The 23195-nt window shown below is 41.3% G+C and overlaps 1 protein-coding gene and 1 long non-coding RNA gene across 3 annotated transcripts in view; one reads left to right on the forward strand and one right to left on the reverse strand.

Moving 5' to 3' along the window:
* The window catches only part of csmd1b (CUB and Sushi multiple domains 1b), a 756823-nt gene that overhangs the window by 113520 nt on the left and 620108 nt on the right, over nucleotides 1-23195 (forward strand). The window lies entirely within an intron of this gene.
* LOC148977219 (uncharacterized) lies at nucleotides 18772-21385 on the reverse strand. The gene is made up of 3 exons (XR_016145597.1): nucleotides 20897-21385; nucleotides 19690-19802; nucleotides 18772-19515 (listed from the first exon to the last, which is right to left on the reverse strand). It is a non-coding gene; the product is annotated as an uncharacterized LOC148977219 (long non-coding RNA).

Here is a 23195-nt window from a genome sequence, read left to right on the forward strand (position 1 = left end):
ATTTGCTGCTTTTTTGATGCAGTTCGAGTCTCGTAACATGACTATTAGTATTTTTTGTTTAACTTTTGCCATTAGTAATGAAATGCCTTATTTTTTAATATTAACAATAATACCAGCATCTTGTTGTGCAAAGGTTTAATCGACATGTTGGACAAAATCTGGTCTGGTCAAATCAGTCGTACTGTAGCACCGTCACTGATGTTACATGTCAGAGATAAGTTTAGGATTTTGTGAAGTCTATATAAAAACAACAACATTGATTTATAGTTTAATATCTTCATCTAAGTTTCTTGTGTATGTGTGCAGGAATAGCAAGGTAGTACATTTACAGCATTAGGAGCGTAGACAATATTTAAAAAGGCCAATAAAATATTTGTTCTTTGTATTTGTTCTTGTTTTTAATTAAAAGATAAGTGAAAACAGAAGCTTTTTTGAGCAAGTCAAGTACAGCTACCAATCCATCCATTGTTAGCTGCCATCTAATGCGGCCATCACCTGATAAAATCCATTACCTGAAGTAACGTGAGTCAGGTTTTAAAAACTGACCGATTTTTAGAAACTCAGTCTGAGTTCTTACATAAGAGGAAGTTGTATCACTGCTGGCATGTGTTTGCACACTCAATCACAAATGCAAATTAAGCTGTGTAGACACATTTGCATTTTCTGCCTGTCATCTTTACTTGTTTTTTTGTCTAAATTAGGCTTGTGGCATTATCAAATTTTCATATCACTATAATTTCTGAAGGTTTTAGTGATAAAAGCTTGTGCTTGTTGGACATTCTGGGACATCCTGAAACCTTCTTAACTGCAGGTGAACCTCTCTCCTTGACGTTATTGCCATGTCCATGTCATAATTACTGCAATTTCAATGACTAATAACATCAAATTTAAATGGCCTATCTTTATGAAAACAGACATAATTACACATTGGCTGAAAATGAATATATGTCTGTTGTGGAGATTGGCAACAAGGTGCTTTAATCATGTCAAATTCTATGAACTCAATCAAGCCTTTTAAATCAATGAAGTTGAAAATGGAATTTCCCAGTCTATGGAAAAAAAAGTCATATATATATATATATATATATATATATATATATATATATATGTATACAGTATATATATATATATATATATATATATATATATATATATATATAAATGACTTCCCTATATATATGACCAATCTTACAGTTCAGCAACTTCAATAGCAGTTCAATAACATTAAACCTGAATGGTTGACCATTACAAAATGGTGCCACCCTTTAAAGTAAGGCAGACACTTTGAAGGTGTCTCAATTAAGCTGTGTATAAAATTCTTCAAGGTGGTGCTTTTACATGGTTTTGCCTATAACTCTGGAATTGTCATAGTAAGATCAAGATCAAAATATTTTCTTCTTCCGATTCCTTCAGTGCCCCTAAATCAGTTCATCATATGCATTTTAATTTCTGACTTCAAACTTTTCCACCATTTAGATTTGTTTGATGTATAGGCTGATTTATATTGGAGTGGCTCATAATGGCAAATTAGCCTAAATCTCCTGAATGTAATGCCCAAACTTTACAAAACTTGGTACACATGTATAACAAACTATAGGTAAACATTTATATCAATGGAAATGAGAGAGATAAAAGCCAAATACTACTAAGGTTTTCCACCAAAGGGAGAGTACAGTGAATGACAATCAAGTCAAGTCAAGTCAAGTATATTTATATAGTGCTTTTCACAATATAGATTGCATCAAAGCAGCTTCACTGTATCAATCAAAAAATAATAACAATGTTCATTTCTTAGTGGAAAAACATCCACGTTTGGTAGAGCTGATCATTGGTATTACTGATTGGTTAATTCATTTGAATATTCCTAATGAGCAAGCCAAAGGCAACAGTGGCAAGGAAACGAAAAACTCCATCAAGTGACCTAATGGTGTCCTAAAACTCCATCAGGTAACCCATTGAAAAAAAAAAAAAAAAACCTTGGGAAAACCCATGCTCAGTCGGGGGCCAGTTCTCCTCTGGCGTTAATGAACTAGAGGCTGAATTTACAGTAACTGTAAAAATGTATATGAATGTCTCTAAACAGACTTTAAACGTGAACCTGTGATAAACGCCCATGGCGTTTAAGAATTGAGAATTGCACATGCACATTAAGAATTGGTTCTATAGTTATGTGCATTTGAATATATGTGTGCAGGTTTGTAAATCCCTACAAAACCATGTCTGAACAAACTACTTGTCTGGTCTATAAATTTGATACAGAATTTAGTTTTATTTTATCACTTCGGGGGTAGGTACAATGCTTTTTCTGTAGAGAGGGAAAGGGATCCTCCATAGGGAGAGGCTAATTGGCACGTCAGCACTGCATTGTCATCGGGTCCAGGCTAAGCTCCTCCTTAGATCTGGATACGGCCTGGATCCGGCAGGCTGCGGGAAAACCTCACTACAAACAAAGACACTCAAATTAGCATAGATGCCATTCTTCTTATGATATAACGAGTACATCAGGATTTAAGGGAATTGTTCTTAATTCCAGCTGACCTAATCTATGCAGCCTAACATTGAATTATAGAAGTGTATAATGTATTATGTGTATGCTAGGGCAAAGAGATGTGTCTTTAATCGAACTTTGAACTCTGAGTGTGTCTGCTTCCACGACAATGGTAGGAAAACTAAATAGGCATAGGATCTACCACCAGCAGTTCATTTTGATATTGTAGGTATTATTAACCGGGCGGAATTTTAGAGGTGAAGGACTTGCGTTAAGAGCTCGCTCAAGTACTGTGGAGCTAAACCATTTAGTGCTTAGTAAGTAAATGTGGCCAAATGTGTTGGTATGGATAGCTTACGTTAGCACTTATTGGGCATTTTCGTTAGATTTGTTTGCACTGAAATCCGTGTGAACATAACGTTAGGTGTATAAACCTGTCCAGATGAAGGAATAAAGTTCAGCCTTTTGGAAATATGTTGATGGATGCTGATGAGACCGGCGTGTTCACAGAAAAGCTGGTGCACACGCACTGACGAGCACGAACTCTGTGGGAGGGTAGTCGTTGATAGTGGGGAGGGGCATGAGAGTTGTAAACATTCAAAATTTTGCCTAAGTCCACTCAATCTGCCAGACTTGCCGACTGCATCTTTAATAGGCAGCCAATGCAGTGTTGACAGAACCAGGCTAATATGGTCATACTTCCTGGTTCTGGTAAGAACTCAAGCTGCTGCGTTTTGTACTAGCTGTAGTTTGTTTATTAAGCATGCAGAGCAACCATCCAGTAGAGCATTACAATAATCTGGCCTTGATGTCATGAACGCATGAACTAATTGTTCTGCATTTGTCAATGAGAGCATATGACGTAATTTAGAGATTTTTAAGATGGAAAAATGCGGTTTTACAGATGCTAGACACGTGACTTTCAAATGATGAATCGTCTGTGGTCTCCCAGTGGCTTAGATTATTGGCAGTTTAGTGTTACATGTAAATGATTAACTTTCACTAAAACAAAAGACAACCTGTATGCTTTCACCTCTGAAAACATTCGTTTTGTCTTACATTTCAGACAATCTCTGTCCTGACTAATTTTCCGTCAGTTCTTTTTCATGAATTGGAATGTGTGCAAAGGATTTTAGGTGACTGAAGGATACATTTAAAGCATCCTTCAAAATTAGCTGAATGAAGGATTGAGACGGCCTTCAGCGGCAGCCGAGATATGCAGCCTTTCTAGGACGCTCTCTTGCATTTAAGAAGCACCCATATAATCCTCTTGGGTTACCAGGCCCTCCATTACCATATATTACCCAAAGCAACATTTTGCATTTGTTTCACTCTTTGATGTCAAACGGAAGCCACAATTGAGTCTTGTATGTTGTTTCATTTTTCCTAGTTTACACCACCTACCATTTGGAGGACATTCCATAGGTGTAGACCTAATAGTTTTTATACTGAGCTAATGCAATTTTCCATTCCTAAACCTATCCATCACAGAAAACTTTCTGCATTTAAAAAAAAAGTTTAGTATGTTTATTTAGTGATTTGTATTATGAAGACATCAGTATGTCCTCATAATGCAGGCGACGTGGCCTAAACCTGAATACACACCACAATAAAAGGACTTAGGGTGCACACACAGTGCTCGATGTGGGCAGGTACCGACACTTGTATTTTTCAATCTGTAGCGATCACTCACTTTTTCGGTAACACTTTAGAATACGGTTCCTTCGTTAATGAATAACTACACAAGAACCAATGAGGAACACAATATTAACAATCAAGTATCTATTATTAACTAACAAGAAACTCTTATTAACGAATTAGTAATAAAGTAATAGCTAGCTCACAGATGAAAGTGTTATAGATACTTCTGTGGGAATTACTAATTATTTGGATTCGTATTATAAAGTGAAGATCATTGGAACTAACTAGTAATGACTCAAGTGTTACTAAATACATTTTCTAAAAGTACACTAAAGTTCACCAGGAATCTCAAACGTTTGCACAAATCATGACTAGATCATGTAGTAACACTTGAGTCATTACTAGTTAGTTCCAATGATCTTCACTTTATAATACGGATCCAAATAATTAGTAATTCCCACAGAAGTATCTAGTAACACTTTCATCTGTGAGCTATTACTTACTAATTATTTGGATCCGTATTATAAAGTGAAGATCATTGGAACTAACTAGTAATGACTCAAATGTTACTACATGATCTAGTCATGATATGTGCAACCGTTTGAGATTTTTGGTGAACTTTAGTATACTTTTAGAAAATGTCTTTAGTAACACTTGAGTCATTACTAGTTAGTTGCAATGATCTTCACTTTATAATACGAATCCAAATAATTAGTAATTCCCACAGAAGTATCTAGTAACACTTTCATCTGTGAGCTATTACTTACTAATTCGTTAATAAGAGTTCCCTTTCGTAGTCACTTCGAGTTACGTCAGAAGTGACGGAGATTGGGGGATTTCGCATAGAAAGCCAATCCTCTTCGAGTATTAAAACACGAGCCAATGGCATGCAATGCCTTGGGGCTGCGGAAATTTGCATAGCGTACTCCGCCCTACTCCGTGAGTATAAAAGGAGGAAGTGAACGCAACCGCAGTATGTTTTCGCTTCGGAGCCAAGAGAACCTCTTCACTCCTAAAAGCTGATTCAAGACTCTTCGAGAACGAGCGTCCTCTTCAGTGTTGGTGTGACGGCGGTACCCAGCGAGATTTTGCATTGCCTGCGATCTGAGCAGTGGTCTGCCAGACTTTGCACTTCTCCCTGGTAGCTTCAGCGCTGAAAGAGTGAATTTCTCCTTTCTCTAAAAGTGAAAGTGAAAGAGCTGCACGCGGCACGTCTTTTTAAAGATGGTTCGCCCGTGCCCTTCTGGATGTGGTAGATTTCTGTCATCATCTGATGGTCACGAACGCTGCTTTGTATGCCTGGGCATTCAGCATGCAGCAGCAGCGTTCGTGGATGACTCATGTTCCTTCTGTGGGAGCATGACCATCTCCACACTGAGGTCGAGGCTCAATGATCTCACTAGAGTGAGAGCCCCGGTCCCCCCTACTCGATCGGCTTCCTTCACGAAAGGGGGCCCGTCGACCCGGGGACCCGGCGATCTAACGGTGACGGTGTGGGATAGAGCCCCGACGATTCCTCGGGCCACACCTCCCGCCTCAGTGCGTGAGCCAGCGAGCGCCAGCTCGATTCAGTCGGCTGTCTCTTCGGCGGCGCCGGCTGCTTCTAGCAGCGCTCCAGATGATGATGTGATGTCTATCACTGCATCACTAGGCGGGCTTGAGTCCTCGGGAGAGGAAGATGCGGCTGCGTTGCCCCCTTCGGGAGTGCCAGCGTTGCCCGTGTCAGATCCCGAGCTGACGGCCATGCTGTCTCGAGCCGCTGGGAGTATCGGGCTAGAATGGAAACCTCCATCCTGCCCCGATCTCTCGCGGATGGATAACTGGTATCTGGACAAAGCTGCCGCCGCAAGGCCACGGCCAACTCCGATACCTTTTTTCCCCGAGCTGCATGCGGAGTTATCGCGCTCTTGGGGGGCTCCTTTGTCCACTCGAGAGCGCGATCTCTCCCCCGCCTTTCCCCCCCTCGACGGTGGGGCCGCCCGTGGGTACACTGGGATGCCCCCGGTGGAGCGCTCTGTTGCGATGCAGCTGTGTCCACAGAGCGCCTCCACCCGTGGTCCTCCTAAGCACCCATCCAAAGCCTGTGGGTTCTCGTCTGCTATGGCGGCGCGAGCCTATAGAGCGGCGGGACAGGCGGCCTCCGCTTTGCATGCCATGAGCACTTTGCAGGTCTTCCAAGCGAAGGTGCTCAGAGACATGCACGAGGGCGGGACTGACTCGACGGCATTTAAGGAATTGCGGTCCGCCACTGACCTTGCTCTCCGGGCAACGAAAGTGGCCGCTCGCGCCGTCGGTCAGGTGATGGCCACTTCGGTGGTTCAGGAGCGCCATCTCTGGCTCAACCTGGCAGATACGCGGAGCGCTGAGCGGACTCGTCTGCTCGACGCTCCGCTCTCCCAGGTTGGCCTTTTCGGCGGTGCGGTCGAGGACTTCGCCCAGCAGTTCTCCACCGCTCAGAAGCAGACGGAGGCCATCAAACACATCCTGCCCCGGCGACCAGCTGCTGCCTCCACCCAGTCATCGGCGCAGGTGCCTCCCTCTGCTCGCCGCCGAGGACGCCCCCCTGCGGCTCCCCTCCCTCCCGCCCGGCCCCAGCAGCAGCCTTCACCCGGGCCCCGGCGTCGAGGAGGCCGCAGGCCGGCGTCACAGCCCCCTCAGGCCGCTCGCCCCGCTAAACGCCAGGCCAAGCGAAGATCCTGACACGGGCCGCTCAGTGACGATCTCGAGTCTTTCCCAGGAGGCGGTAGCAGGCCCCCTCCTTCCCCCGGTGGAGGGCCGGGGGAGAATCTTTTGTTCTCAGCTCCCCGCTGCTCACCCACGGGTGGGCAGCACCCTGAACTGGTTAAAGAAAGACTTGACATCCTCACTGAGCTCACAGACTGGAGTGGGTGCGCTCGATGCCCCCGTGCGTCAGCCCACACACTCCTCTCTGTCTCTGAGGGCGCGGAAGGGTGCGTGTGTCGTCCCAGGGCTACACCAATCCCTTCCCCCTCTGTCGCCAGACCCCCGGCAGAACAGACCCCCGTGGAACGCTCCGCTTTCCCTGGTCCCTTCTGTCGGGGAGCGGGCTTCGACGCATCCGAGCGGGGTAACTCCTGCACGCGTGCCAGTCGACCCGCACCGCTGCCCCTCCGGGGGGACGTCTGTGGTTCGCATGACCCCGTTGGCTCATTTCCTGGAAGCCTGGCTAGCGCTTCCTGGGATATCCCGCTGGGTCATCAGAACGATCAGACTCGGCTACGCGATTCAGTTCGCACGGTCTCCTCCCCGCTTCACGGGAGTTCGCTCCACGATGGTCGGTGGCAATGCCCCAGTCTTGAGAGCGGAGATTGCGACCCTGCTGGCGAAGGGTGCAATCGAGACGGTCCCTCCAGCCGAGGTGAGGTCCGGGTTTTACAGCCCCTACTTCATTGTCCCCAAAAAGACCGGTGGGTTACGACCGATCCTGGACCTGCGCATTTTGAACCGTTCTCTCCATCGACTACCGTTCAAAATGCTCACGGCCAAACGCATTTTCGAATGTGTTCGGTATCAGGATTGGTTTGCAGCGATCGACCTGAAGGACGCGTACTTCCATGTGTCCATTTTACCTCGACACAGACCGTTTCTTCGGTTTGCCTTCGAGGGCCAGGCATATCAGTACGCCGTTCTCCCATTCGGGTTAGCTCTGTCCCCTCGCGTCTTCACGAAGATCGTCGAGGCAGCCCTTGTTCCCCTTCGCGAACACGGGGTTCGCATCCTGAACTATCTCGACGACTGGCTGATACTAGCACACTCTCGAGCTCAGCTTTGCGAACACAGAGACCTGGTGCTCCGGCACCTAGCCCGTCTGGGCCTTCGGGTCAACCGGGAGAAGAGCAAACTTTGCCCCGTGCAGAGGATCTCTTTTCTCGGCGTGGAGATAGACTCGGTCGCCATGTCCGCGCAGCTCACGAACGAGCGCGCGCACTCACTGCTGACTTGTCTTCGACAGTTCGAGGGCAAGAGTGCGGTTCCACTGAAACTATTTCAGAGGCTCCTGGGGCATATGGCATCCGCGGCCGCGGCAACGCCGCTCGGTTTGCTTCATATGAGACCGCTTCAGCTGTGGCTTCGCGATCGAGTCCCGAGGTGGGCATGGCATCGCGGCTCGCTCCGAGTCCCAGTGACTCCGGCATGCCGGCGAACCTTCTTCCCGTGGTCGAACCTCAGCTTCTTACGGACCGGCGTCCCTATTCAGCGAGTTTCCAGGCATCTCGTTGTCTCCACGGATGCATCTACCACGGGTTGGGGTGCCATGTGCAATGGGCATGCAGCCGCCGGTTCCTGGACAGGAGCCCAGCGCCTCATGCACATCAATTGCCTCGAGCTGTTGGCAGTACGGCTCGCCCTACACCGCTTCCGAGCGTTACTCAAGGGCCAGCATGTGCTTGTCCGCTCAGACAACACTACGGCAGTAGCGTACATCAACCACCAGGGGGGTCTACGCTCACGCCAGTTGTCGCAGCTCGCCCGCCACCTCTTGATATGGAGTCAGAAGCACCTGAGGTCCCTTCGTGCAGTGTACATTCCTGGAGACCGGAACTGGGCGGCCGACGAGCTGTCCCGGGTCCGTCCCCTCTCCGGCGAGTGGCGACTCCATCCCCAGTCGGTCCAGCTGATTTGGGACGAGTTCGGGGAGGCACAGATAGACCTGTTCGCCTCTCGGGACTCGTCCCACTGCGCCCAGTTTTATTCTCTGACCCGCGGCACTCTCGGCTCGGATGCGCTGGCGCACAGCTGGCCACGGGGCCCACGCAAGTATGCGTTTCCCCCAGTGAGCCTCCTTGCACGGGTGTTGTGCAAGATCAAGGAGGACGAGGAGCAGGTCTTGCTGGTAGCCCCCTACTGGCCCACCAAGACGTGGTTCTCCGATCTCATGCTCCTCGCGACAGCACCTCCTTGGCCTATTCCTCTGAGACAAGACCTACTCTCTCAGAGACGGGGCACTCTGTGGCACCCTCGTCCCGATCTTTGGAGGCTGCACGTGTGGCTCCTGGACGGGACGAGGCAGGTTTGAGTTCGCTGCCACCTGCGGTGGCGGCAACCATCACTTCCGCAAGAGCGTCGTCCACGAGACACCTTTATGCGTTGAAGTGGAACCTCTTCGTCAATTGGTGCTCTTCTCGCGGAGAAGACCCCCGGAGATGTTCGATCAGTGTCGTGCTTTCCTTCCTGCAAGAAGGGTTGGAGCGCAGGCTGTCGCCCTCCACCCTTAAGGTTTACGTCGCGGCCATTGCCGCTTCTCATGAAGCAGTGGAAGGTAAGTCCTTAGGGAAGCACGACCTGGTCATCAGGTTCCTGAGGGGAGCGAGGAGGCTGCATCCGCCTCGTCCTCCCCTCGTACCCTCTTGGGACCTCTCGGTAGTTTTAAATGCTCTGCAGAGGCATCCCTTTGAGCCTTTGCAATCGGTAGAGTTAAAGTTTCTGTCCATGAAGACAGCACTCCTGGTTGCATTGGCCTCCATCAAGAGGGTGGGGGACCTGCACGCATTCTCCGTTGACGAAGCGTGCCTGGAGTTCGGGCCGGCTTACTCTCACGTGATCCTGAGACCCCGGCCTGGTTATGTGCCCAAGGTTCCCACCACTCCCTTCCGGGACCAGGTGGTGAACCTGCAAGCGCTGCCCCCGGAGGAGGCAGACCCAGCCTTGGCACTGCTCTGTCCGGTACGTGCTCTCCGCACCTATGTCGACAGAACGCAGTGTTTCAGGACCTCAGACCAGCTCTTTGTCTGTCATGGAGGGAGCCAGAAGGGAAGGGCTCTCTCAAAGCAACGGCTGTCCCACTGGATTGTGGATGCCATTGCTTTGTCTTACCAGCAGCAAGGCCTTCCGTGCCCCCTTGGTGTGACGGCCCATTCCACTCGGAGTGTGGCCTCCTCTTGGGCTTTAGCGCACGGTGCCTCGCTAACAGACATCTGCAGAGCTGCAGGCTGGGCGACACCCAACACCTTCGCCAGATTCTATAATCTGCGAATTGAGCCGGTATCCTCTCACGTACTCGTTTCGGCCAGTTCTGGATCCGCTCAGGTGTCTTCGCTTGCTCGCCACTCCACTCCCCGGACTGGATAAGTGCGATATTTCCTCAGTTCTTCCATTGAAGCCTTGAGTCCTCCAGCACCGACGATGCGGGCACCACTGCTGTGGCTCTGGATGCTGGCTAGGTGCCTCCATGCGTACGGTTCCCCCTTGGTAACCGTCTCATGTGTATTATCCACTGTAAGCCTCTCTGAGCATGTGTCTTCCCTTGGCAAGCCATCTGCCACCCCTGGAGCTGAAATTAGTAGCCACCTGCGGTTGGTGCTCCAGTGATTCCATATGTGTTCCTATGTGGCCATATGTGTATTCGTAAGTCCTCCCTTCGGTAGGCAGCTGGTAGCATGTCCCCTTCGGGATATGTTTCCCAGTGTACCTTGGTAATCCTGTGTCTAAGTCGGATCCCCTAAGGAAAACAGGTAAGGCTCGGGGGTTAGACTTTCGCAGGGCACTGGAAGACAGCCTGAAGTTGGCGTGATGGCACAGACCCCCAATCTCCGTCACTTCTGACGTAACTCGAAGTGACTACGAAAGGGAACGTCTCGGTTACGTATGTAACCCTCGTTCCCTGAGTAGGGAACGGAGACGTTACGTCTCCCTGCCACTTCTGCTGTATCGCTGGGTAGAGGCCGAGTTCAGTCTTGGCTCCTCAGCGAAGACATACTGCGGTTGCGTTCACTTCCTCCTTTTATACTCACGGAGTAGGGCGGAGTACGCTATGCAAATTTCCGCAGCCCCAAGGCATTGCATGCCATTGGCTCGTGTTTTAATACTCGAAGAGGATTGGCTTTCTATGCGAAATCCCCCAATCTCCGTCACTTCTGACGTAACGTCTCCGTTCCCTACTCAGGGAACGAGGGTTACATACGTAACCGAGACGTTTCTTTTAGTTAATAGTAGTTACTAGATTATTAATAAACTTTTTCAGTAGTTCTCTGGGAAGTATTAAAAAATAGAAGTTATTGATTAGTTAATAGTGAACTACCACTTTCATCTGTGCGCTATTACTTACTAGTTCGTTAATCAGAGTTTCTTGTTAGTTAATAAAAGTTACTAGATTGTTAATATTGTGTTACTCATTGGTTCTTGTGTAGTTATTGATTAACGAAGGAACCGTATTCTAAAGTGTTACCACTTTTTCTTGTGTACCTGCACAGCCCTGCCCCTGTAACACAATCATAACCAAGGGTGACGCTTTGAGAATCTCTGCCTTATACTTACCCATCACAGAAAACTTTCTGCATTTTCACATTAAAAGATAACACAATTTTGTGCACAACAACACACACACAACACACACAATTATTACCTCTATAATATGCACATCAAAATGTTATATGATAGCCATGATATGCATTGGTGCCTGTACTTGATCCCACGTAAGTTATTCTATCCTATGAACTAACATCCATGGGAAATTATATCATATTTTTTTATTAAGCTTACAGTAAACAATACACCAACCTTACTAATCTCAGTTAGATGCCATAGAGAGCTTTCAGCAGGTGGAATGACTTACCACTACCCAATGGACACAAAAATAGGAATCAGATTGTGAGCTTAATCAGTTTTCATTGTTGGTGACGTGAACAGGCCTTTAGAGTTTTTAGAAAATGTATACAATGTGTATAATGTGTAGTAGGTTCTATATGATAGCATTAGAATGCATAGGAAATGTTTGGAATATTGAAAGTGTTACGGTACTTTTGTTCATGAAAATAAAGGTTATCATCCTCCATTAGAAAGGTTATTGTTGTACCTATTAAACAACGGAACATAATGTAAACAAATTTGTAAAATTTATCATGTGAAGTCCCCGCCAAACACGGAATTTTCCGTGTTTAATGAAAAAACGCATCTGCGCCAAACACGGAATTTTCCGGGTATCCGTGTTTTAGGTGGTATACGGTAAGGAAGACCCGCGCGCATGTCCTGAATGAGTGCGCAACTCTTTGATCAGAGAAACAGATTGCAATCGTCTCAAAAAGTGGAGTAGTGAGAATGAATCAGACAGACAATGCAGAGGTATATGGCTGAAGTACTGGAGGTTAATGGACTCGGAGTCCGATCACTCTTTATTTGATAATTCTGAATCTGATCGGGACGAAGTAGTCAGTGAGAGAGATGCACATGTTGTCACAGAAAGTTCTAGCCATGGACGTGCCGCAGATAGATCGTATAATATTATGACACTATAATATTTATGTGTGTGTGCAGGCATTTATGTGTGGCTGTCTAAATATGAAGGTGTAATTGTCAAATTATTTCTCTCTTTGTGCACATTTACCACATTGTAATATGTATTTGTGTGTGTGTGTATGTGTGTGTGTGTGTGTGTGTGTGTGTGTGTGTGTGTGTGTGTGTGTCTAGGCTTGTTTATTGTAATTCCAATCATTATTCACAGGTAGAACACAGAGAGGCAGAGGCAGAAGTTTTATTGCAAAAATTACATTTCCCTTACATCCTGGGAAATTTGATATATTTTACATTTATTTTATGTTTTTAATTTATTTTGGAAAGTTTTATATATGAAGGAAACAACATCTGAATGTATTCTGCTTTTAAATGCACTTGTTTGATAAAAATACCTTTTTCTCAGTTTTTTGTCCAAAATGTTGTGTTTTTGACAAAACCTACCTCTGTTCAAGAGGCAATAAAAAAATAACAGATGAAGATAAAATAAAAACGTTTTTTTTGCCTAAAAGCAGAGGCTCAGATCTTTATTTTTATATATATCATCTTTATATATTCATGGAAGAAAATATTCAGCGGGGCATTCAAATTTAGCGAAAATCGTCAAAAACCCTGGCGGTGGCTGGCAACTTTTTTTTAAAACGCTGGCGGGGAAAGAGTTAAATAGTCTATAAAAATATTGTTGACACAGGATTCAGGCCCAGGGGACAGGGTTTGTGCAATGTTTCTGTGATGACAAAGCAAAAGCAAACAATACTTAAAAACAGTTACTGCACCAAAGACAACACATCATCAAAGACAACTGTGAACTGTGACAACTGGACCAGACCTTCCCCTAAGTTTTCACTTGAAAAATGTACAATTTATTTGATCCCAAAATCCAAAACCCTTTAAATAAGTCACTAAAAACAAGTTTAATGCACTGCTATAGTGAATGAAGTTTGAGGGCAATGTTATTTTCAAAACTACTTAATGTCTCCTTTGACAAATATTCATTAATAACATAAATTAATCTATTATTGTAATTAAACATTGTAGTTAATCAAATTAATCAAAAGACATAGCTTGTAGGGCTGAATCGAGGCACTGACTCGACATCATTATTATTTTTTTTCACTAACCATTAAGACAAGTTATGGTGCAGGTGTAGCCCCACCTCTTTCGGAAGGCTGCAGCCAGGTGTGCTTGAGTAATTCTGCTAAAATGACTTTTCTCAAATAAAGCTTAACATATATAGTACTAAACACTAACAGCAGCAGGCAGAATGAAATCAGTTGGCACAGTGGCCTATCAGATTGTAAATAACTTTACTAAACAGTAAAAAATTGCATTAAAGCTTTTGCTTCTTTGTTAATGCTGTCATCCTGGGGTATTATTTGCAATTGCTAGGGTTGAAACGGTTAGGCTCAATCCCAATTCACCCCTTAGCCCTTCCCCTTAGCCCTACCCCTCCGTTTTGCGCGTTCACGTATGGGGGTATATAGGTGTCCCGATTCTTGTTGAGATCGAGGGGTAGGGCGAAGGGGTAGGGCTACATAGCCCTCGAAACGGAGATTTTTCAGAGGCACACTCCAAACGGAGGGCTAAGAGAAAGTTAACAGAATGCATGGGAAATCACCAGCGAGATGGTTCGCAAACGGTTAAACATTTAAATTTAGCGTCAGATGATTCCACCACGCACTTTATTTACTCTTATAATAACACTATAGTCGTTTAAATTAAGAAATTAATATAATATAATATAATATAATAATGTAATAATGTAATTGGTATAATAAATTACCTTTCCGATCAGAAAAGACATACATTTCGAGGAAGGGATGTTATTATCATCATGTTTATTCAAAGTTAAGAGCAGCTGCGCTGATTGTCAGTTGATGTCATGGAGAAATCCTGTAAAAACTCTGTAACCGCAGAGCCATCGCCGACGACTGATGACGTATCGGGTTCATTTATTTATTTATTTAGTTAGTTATTTGACAGGGACAATGTACATCAATTGACATTACTGTAAATGCACCAGAATTAGCCAAAAGGCTATTTTTCATCTGTTGTCCCTGGACAGATCTTAAAATTGTCTACCTAAAATGAACAACAATAAAAGATTACAATGAACAATACAAATATAAAAAAACGTAAAACAGATATATTTCGTCAGTCCTAATAAATACAGTGTACACACTTGCTATAATAGACATTGTTAAAATTGATACCAATTTATAAAAATTATACTACACACTGACCCAGCATAGACACAGGTCGCAGTACCGTTGAAGGGTTGTTCCATTTCGTAGGTGAATATTTCAACTCCTTGGCCCTTATAGCTCCATTTTAAGGGCCAAGAGGTACACTCGAAAACAAGGGGTAGGGCCATGGGTGAATTGGGATTGAGCCTTAGTGTAGTTCTTCCTTTGCCAATTAACTCTAATTTTCATTAAGTTCATTTTGAAAATGGTGCGGATAATACACTTACCTAAAGGATTATTGGGCTAACAGGTGTTGAACAGGTGTTTCTGGTAATCCTTTAGGGGTATTTATGGGTGTGGTCCTGGTCAAGACAATCTCCTGAACTCCAAACTGAATGTCAGATCAATCTGGGGTGCGTTTCCCGAAAGCATCGTTAGCCAACTATGGTCGCAAGTTGGTCGCAATTTCCATTGAACTCTATAGACGCTTTCAGCAGTGACAACATAAACAAACAGTACTGCGCATGTGCATTATTCTGGCCCAAACTTAACTTCCGGCAGACTTGCGGAGACAATCCATAACAAGTAAATAACCTGGTAGCTGGTATTTCTTGCCAGTCAAAGAAAATAAATTTTACCTGGCCGAACTGAAATGTGACACTACCAGACCCGTTGAACAAAAATTGGAGACAAGATGTTTTTCTACCGACGTGTCTGATTTACCGCAGTGTTAAAAAAACTGTGGCGAGCGCGACGGGGTTTGATAAGGTTAACATAGCTCTCCTTATTAGCTAGGCTTCTTGCTTGCTAACCTTTTTTTAAGGTGGGTCTCCACATTGACAGCATGTTGGATGGATCTGTGCAGCGCTGTTTATGATACTAACCATTCAATACACAGACTGTTCCGCTGTCAATGTGTTTGCGAGAGAGAGAGAGAGAGAGAGAGAGAGAGAGAGAGAGAGAGAGAGAGAGAGAGAGAGAGAGAGAGAGAGAGAGAGCGTGCGAATATGCGCTGCACGCAACAACTCTGCAGTCAATTACAACTTTTCCCATCTTAAATTGTTAAAAACACGGAAATCAATATGTGGCGGTCAGCGCTGGTAATGTGGTGGGCTGCCACTAATAAATGTATGGGAAACACAAACACTGTACCGCTTATCACTCAGATAAACATAGATAGGCTATTTTAATACCGCCGTCTCCCTCATAGAAAACCTTGACATTTTGATTTTTAACAATTGTGCTTGCTCCCTAGGTCAGGTTGCACCCCACAGCTCAACAACCTGTTCATCACCTTAACTCTCACTGCATTTGTAGTCAATGCCATATTATCCAGTAAACACTAATAAACGAACAGAACGGAAGTTAACTTTGGGCCAGCTCATCACCATGGCAACGTGTCTGATGAAAGCGTCTATTGGCAACAACGGAACTTGCGACCATAGTTGGCTAACGATGCTTTCGGGAAACGCACCCCATCTCAGTTAACTGGGATTTTCATGCACAACCATTTTTAGGGTTCACAAAGACTGGTGTGAAAAGGGAAAAAAAACATGTAGCGGCAGTCCAGTGGGCGAAAATGCATGCAGGTATGCAGCAAAGCATTTGTGAAGCATTTGTGAAGCCACAACACGCACAACCTTGAGGCGGATGGACTACAACATCTCCACTACAAATAGGAAAAAGAGGCTAAAATTTGCAAGAGCTCACCAAAATTGGACAGTTGAAGACAGAATTTGGCATAGACAGAATGAGAACATGGATCCATCATGCCTTGTTAACACTGTGCAGGCTGGTGGTGGTGCTGTAATGGAGTGGGGGATGTTTTCTTGGCAAACTTTAGGCCCCAGCCAGTGTGTCTCCGACCAGCGCGCACTGCGCTGCATCCGAGTATGAACGACTTCAAGCCGAATATGTCCGAGCTTCTATGTCTCACACAATCAGAGCGTAAAAATACGGGATATTTTACGGGAAAATACTAAAACGGGAAGACAGCGGGAACAGAGGTAAAATACGTGAGAAACCCAGAAAAAACGGGAGGGTTGACAGCTATCGATATTGGTCAGTTTGATTGTCATTTTAAATTAGACTCCTATTTCCTTACAATTGTTTGGATCTCTGTAATTTCATATCTGGACCAACAATCAGAGAGCTAAAGCTTACAAACTTACCTACTTCAAAATTACAATAACAATACTGGAATCTCTACAATGTCAGTCCTGGATATGCAGAAGGAAATGATTAATATTTCTTTGCATCTAATTGTTATGAGTCCAGCATGTTCTGGTATTTCACTTTCAATACCCAAAATTTACATGCAGGCTGTGGCTTGCATTTTAACTTAACTTAACTGCTGCCCTGTTTGAGAAGATTCAGATGAAATGCTGTCTGCAATTTGTTCTGTACCTCTATAATCTGAAATCATTTTACAGATAGAAGGACAAATACTGTTTATAATGTTTCAAATAATGTTTCGATCCAATTTGTTTTGTTATGCTACCCGAATCACACTGTTCCTACGTTGGCCAGAGGAGAACTGGCCCCCGACTGAGCCTGGATTCTCCCAAAGTGTTCTCCCAGGCATTCAGTCACCCGATGTTTTGGTTCTTTGCCACTGTTGCCTTGGCTTTTGGCTTGCTTAGTTGGGGACATTTAATTTTCAACAATATTATTGATCTGTGTTTTATTATTTTCATGTTATCACTGTGGAGCTGCTTTAATACAATCTGTATTGTAGAAAGCGCTATATAAATAAAAGTGACTTGACTTGACTTGATAGAAGGAATATGAAGAAAAAAATGGTGGGGTGAGACTTTTTAAAAATGATCAAAATTTTTTGTGACTTTAATTCTAATGAAACATTCGTTCAGTGGATCTGTGGACATAGCATTTATAAGTTTACAAAATTTAGTTTTCATGAATCTAGAAATTGTAAGACTTACAACACAAATTCGTAGGCCCTATCATACACTTGGCACAATGCAAATGTTTTTTTGTTATTTTCAGGCTGACGCAGTTATCATTTTCATGTCCTGAGCCACGTTGTTTAAAACCAAATGTATTTGCGCCCATTTGAGCGCCCATGGCTGCTGGTCTGAAAACGAGGTGTGATCAGGTGCATTGTTGGTGCTTTGCTAATATGAGTAAACTGAAATAGACTGTGCCATTGACCAACTGAAACAATTAATTTTTTATTTATTTATTTTTTTTTATTTAAAGAGCACATTAGTAATATGTGCCTATAGAGAATAGGGACAACCCTTTTAAACCATGCACCGGTCGCGCCGACCATTTTCCCCTTCGTTAAACTAGAAAAAGTGGATTCGGACCGGTCGCGCCGCGCCGTGCACTTGGTGCACTTGCCCCGTGCGCTTTAGACCATGCACTTAGATCATTAAAATAGGGCCCATCTCTAATGTGGGTTATGATTACGAATGTTTACTATGGGTTATCCCAGGTGAAAAGGAAATGTATTTAAATTGTACTTATTTTGATATACTTAATGTATTTTAAGTGCACCGTATTAAATATGTATTAAATGTGCTAAATTGAAACAACTTCAAGTATATTAAGTGTACTTTAATATGTATTTAAGTTCAATTTTAAGGTAATAGTAATATATTTTATTATATTAAATTGTGCTAAAATGGAACCATTTTAAGTACATTTAATGTAATATAATAGCACTTATTTAAAGTGTATTTTAATACACTTTAAATCGATTTTAGAAATACAGCATTAGTATATTTTAGCTTCACATTAATGCGTTCTAAGTATATTTTAAATATAATTTCAGCTTATTAATAATGTATTTGTAGAACACTATAGGACCCACTATTAACATATTAAAAATATATTTTTTCCAAAAACCATTTAATATAAAAATAATATATTTTAATGTATTAAAAATACAGTTAAACATTTTAATTCAACAAAACCCAGTAAAAAAATATTTCTACAAAACACACAAACACTCTTTGAAAGATAAACTTTAATGCACTACATCAGTAAAGCATTATGAAAACTAAACAAAATACATTAACATAAAATGCATTGATTTGCAGAGGTATTAAACAGAACAAAAAATAAATAAATAAATAAATAAACTAACTGAAAGGAGTAGTTCACTTTTAAAAAAAAACTTTTGCTGATAATTTACTCACCCCTATGTCTTCCAAGATGTCCATGTCTTTCTTTTTTTCAGTCGAAAAGGAATTAAGGTTTGATGAAAACATTCCAGGATTTTTCTCCATATAATGGACTTCACTGGGAACAAAACGGTTCAAGGTCCAATGGCTAACAGTCAATTTGTCGTGAAAGCATGAGAATTGCTCAATCGCGAGAGTCTCGTGCTGAATGCTTGAGAGTTGGCAGCCCTGACAAATCTTTTTTCAAGTCAATTCATTCATTTCGTTCGTTGAATGAACCTAATGACTCAGAAAAAGATTTGTTAATTTTGATGAACGAGTTTGAATAGGAGAGTTATGAACATGCATAACAGAACAGAGCATGGCGACCATTTGAGCTTATAAAACTTAAACGTTGATTTTTTTTTTTTTTAAATGACCGATCGTTTCGCTTGATAAGACTGTTATTCATCGTCTGGAATCGTTTAAAGCCCTTTGAACAGTTTGCACAGAAACTGCCTTTTGGACCTTGAACCGTTTGGTTCCCAATGAAGTCCATATGGAGAAAATCCTGAAATGTTTTCATCAAAAACCTTAATTTCTTTTCAACTGAAGAAAGAATGACATGGATATCTTGGCATGGGGGTGGGTAAGTTATCAGCAAAAGTTTTTTTTTTTTTTTTAAGTGAACTAATCCTTTAAGTCAAACAAAGTGAAATACAATAGCAAAAAGTAAAGTGGCCAAGTCGTGAGTAAAAAGAGAAGTTCGTGACTTGTTCAGTCTGCCATAGACTCTTTTGGGGACATCAGAACCACCGAGGGAAATCTGGAAAGAATAAAAAAAACAAGCATTAGTATAAACTTGTTCATTTATAATTCTAATAAAAAGCTGTCACTTTGTTACTTAATTCAGAACACTTACTGAAGTATTAATGCACAAAAGTCAGATATAATTATTATAACAAATAGGATTTTTCTTTATCATAAAGAATTTTCTTACCATGTCTGAGGTTTCAGGAAGACACAGCTCAGATGATCTTGGGCTTGAGCTGAATGAACCTCGTTTCATGGACTCCAGGGCCTCTTTGAGAGATGATAGTATCCCTGGAAGCTCTACAAAAAAAAATAAAGTTGCATGTTATAGAAAGTTAGGGCAGAACAAACACTAGTTTGTGTTCTTCATATATAATTTGTATTTTGTTTAAATGGTAAAACATATTTAATGAACCATTACTGTAACTTCCACGCTATTATTGAAGTAATTATTCATTATTAATAAAGACAGAACATTCTATTGAAAGTTACAAGTTGGTGACAGCTGATAACGACTTGATTAAATGTAAAAAAGCTGAATACCACACATAAAATCATATAAATCAGTCCCTAGAGAAAAATACGATTATGCGATTGCATAATTCAATGCATAATCAGGCAAAATACATATTCATGCGGGGGCCGGGGGACGCAATTTTTCAAATACGTGTTAATATATAATAATAGGTCACTTAGCTACTTAGCTGCTACATGACACACTATTGACTGTTTTTGTTGTTATTCATTGATTTGTTGTTATACAAATCAAGAGGATCAACTACTACTTACTCGACTTGACCTCATCTACTCACGGTTAGGTTTAATATAAAAAAATGTCTTTGCAATGTGCAAATTCCTTGGTTAGGCTAAATATTAAATATAAAAACTCTCATTTCATTATTTAACATCGTTTTAATTTCTCAGTGCAATATATTTAATAATTGGTTTTATGAAAGCTTATAGTTGGTGATTACAACTTAATTTATTTATCGAATTGACATGAAAACTGACAGCCTACTAATAATTAATTAGATTTTACTATGAATTAAATATCACAAATGTGAAAGTTTTATTAGAGCTTAAAATATATTATAATATTTAAAACACAAGAAGTTACTTAGGGACAATCAAGCCTGTCGTGTAATCACCATTAATAACCTTTTTTCTGAAAACACAGTGTGCAATGTTTTTATATTATGTCACTGTCTGTATATAATTGATCTATAACAATTAAGTTGATAGACGTCAATGGATAGACGTTAACTCGCTTTAGTGTCAAATCAACAGAAACGCCAGTAATCCACAGAACATCGTCATCAACTTCTGAAAATATTTTCTAAACCCAAAGTGAGAATAAAACCAATTACACTAATCACTTAAACTAATAAACTTACCACCAAGAAGTAAGATCTTTTCTGGCAGTATCTTGCTCTGTCCATGTCGTGGCGGCGCAGCTCTGCGTTGTCCTCTTCACTGCTAAATTGTTCGCGGGAGCTGACGACCTGGTAATCTGCTCGTGTGTTCTCTTAATATTAGATCGGTGCTATCCACATTCACTAGGTCCGAGTCAGTGAAATAACAAAGCAAAATTTGGAAAATACATGATTTCTGTTGAGATATCCGAAGCTATAATGGAATACCACAGACAGTCAGTATCCGTTGTCCGCGCCCCGCCCAACATGTAAGTTCAAATGGCAGTGTGTGATTGGACGATTGCCGGCAAGCTTGTTTTGAAAAGATTGGCTCTGATTGGTCCAAATGAATGCAACTGGAAATATTAACTAACATCCACAAAAAAGAAACAACTCTGTTAATATAAACCTAACATGCTTTATAACAAGTTTTTTTATTCATTTTGACTAAACAAATGTAAGAGTCAAGCTTTAAGAAATGTATTTTGTTTTTCTAGTATGTACACCTGATCTTTTATGTTGATGTGTGCAAGTACTGGTATTCACTTGTTTTGTGGAAAAGACTATTTGATTAATTAATGCAGAAGTATAGAAGTGCATTACTTGTTAGTCAAATTTTAGTCCTTTTCATAATTATAACAAATTAATTTAAAAAAGTTAAACCTAAAACACATAATATAAAGTGTGAAATACATATGCATTGAGTTAAGTGTTGGTAGTATTACAAAAAGTGTGGTAGTTTTTGGTATATTTCTTAAAAGCTTAACTGAGCACATATTTATAATTAAAGTGCTACTTCTAGTCTTTGTAGAAATATACAATTAATTTCGATACATGTTTAATTGCCTTCATGTTAGGAAGGGAATTAAAGGGACTTGAATTTTTAAACTTGAAGTGAACACAAAAATACTTTAATTTAGCAACAAGTATGCTTTCTGTAAATACACTAAAACTTCACTAAAACTATGTTTGTTTTTAGCATATTTCTAAAAGTGTAATTAAGTGTATATTTATTATCATTGCGTTTCTAGTAAAACATTTTTAAATATAATTAAAATATGTTTGTATTTAGCATATTTCTTAAAAATGTAATTAAATACCAATGTACTTCTAGTACACTTTTTAGAAACATATTTAAAGCATGATTGTCATTAGCATATTTATTAAAAATATAATTAAGCACACATTTATTACCAATGTACTAATAATATACTTTTTTAGAAATACATTAAAAGTATGCTTTTCTATAGTGTATTTCTTAAAAGTGTATTTAAACATATATTTATTACCAATGTACTTCTAATATACTTTTTAGAAATACATTTAAAGTATAATTATCATTAGCATATTTATTAAAAATATAATAAAGCATACATTTATTACCAATATATTACTAATATACTTTTTATAAATACATTAAAAGTATGCTTTTCTATAGTATATTTCTTAAAAGTGTAATTAAATATATATTTATTACCAATGTACTTCTAGTATACTTTTTAGAAATATACTAAAATGCAATAAAATACATTTTTAGTACACTTTAAATAAGCATGTTGTAAATACAAATGTATTATAAACACACTATTTGTATTTCAAATATATTTTTAATACATTTAATACAACGTCTTTTTCACCTGGGATGTTATTTCTCAAAAACAATTGTTAATTTCAGAAATGTCTTAGCATGAACAATTGTGGTTTTGTACTCATCCATGCTAAATCCAGCAATATCTGTGAGCAATTGACAAGGAATATGACAGATGTTGAGCTGCAATTCCATAGATGACGGTCAACCATACAAATACTGAAACCACATCTGGCATTAAAGAGTCCATTGATCAGCTATTTTTTTTTTTTTTTATTAAACCTTTATTTAACCAGGGAAATAGTCACATTGAGATAAATATCTCATGTACAAGTGAGCCCTGGCCAAAATAGCAGCACACAATATACATAAATACATAAAACATAACACACAACACGAACATGTACAAAAATAATACAAAATTAAATGTTAAGAGCAAGTGCAGACAGATTTGAATGATTTGTTTAAAGGGTTAGTTCACCCCAAAATGAAAATTCTGTCAGTATTTACTCACCCTCATGTTGTTCCAACCCCGTAAGACCTTCGTTCATCTTCGGAACACAAATTAAGATATTTAAGATATTAAGATCGCTCCTGCATACAGTCCATAGGCTTCTTGAGGGACTGGCTCTTGCTGTCCTCGAAAAGTCATTAAAGACATCGTTAAAATAGTCCAAGTGACTACAGGGGCTC

Source organism: Pimephales promelas, chromosome 11 (assembly GCF_988280905.1).
Source record: "Pimephales promelas chromosome 11, fPimPro1.hap1.1, whole genome shotgun sequence".
Lineage (NCBI taxonomy): Eukaryota > Metazoa > Chordata > Actinopteri > Cypriniformes > Leuciscidae > Pimephales > Pimephales promelas.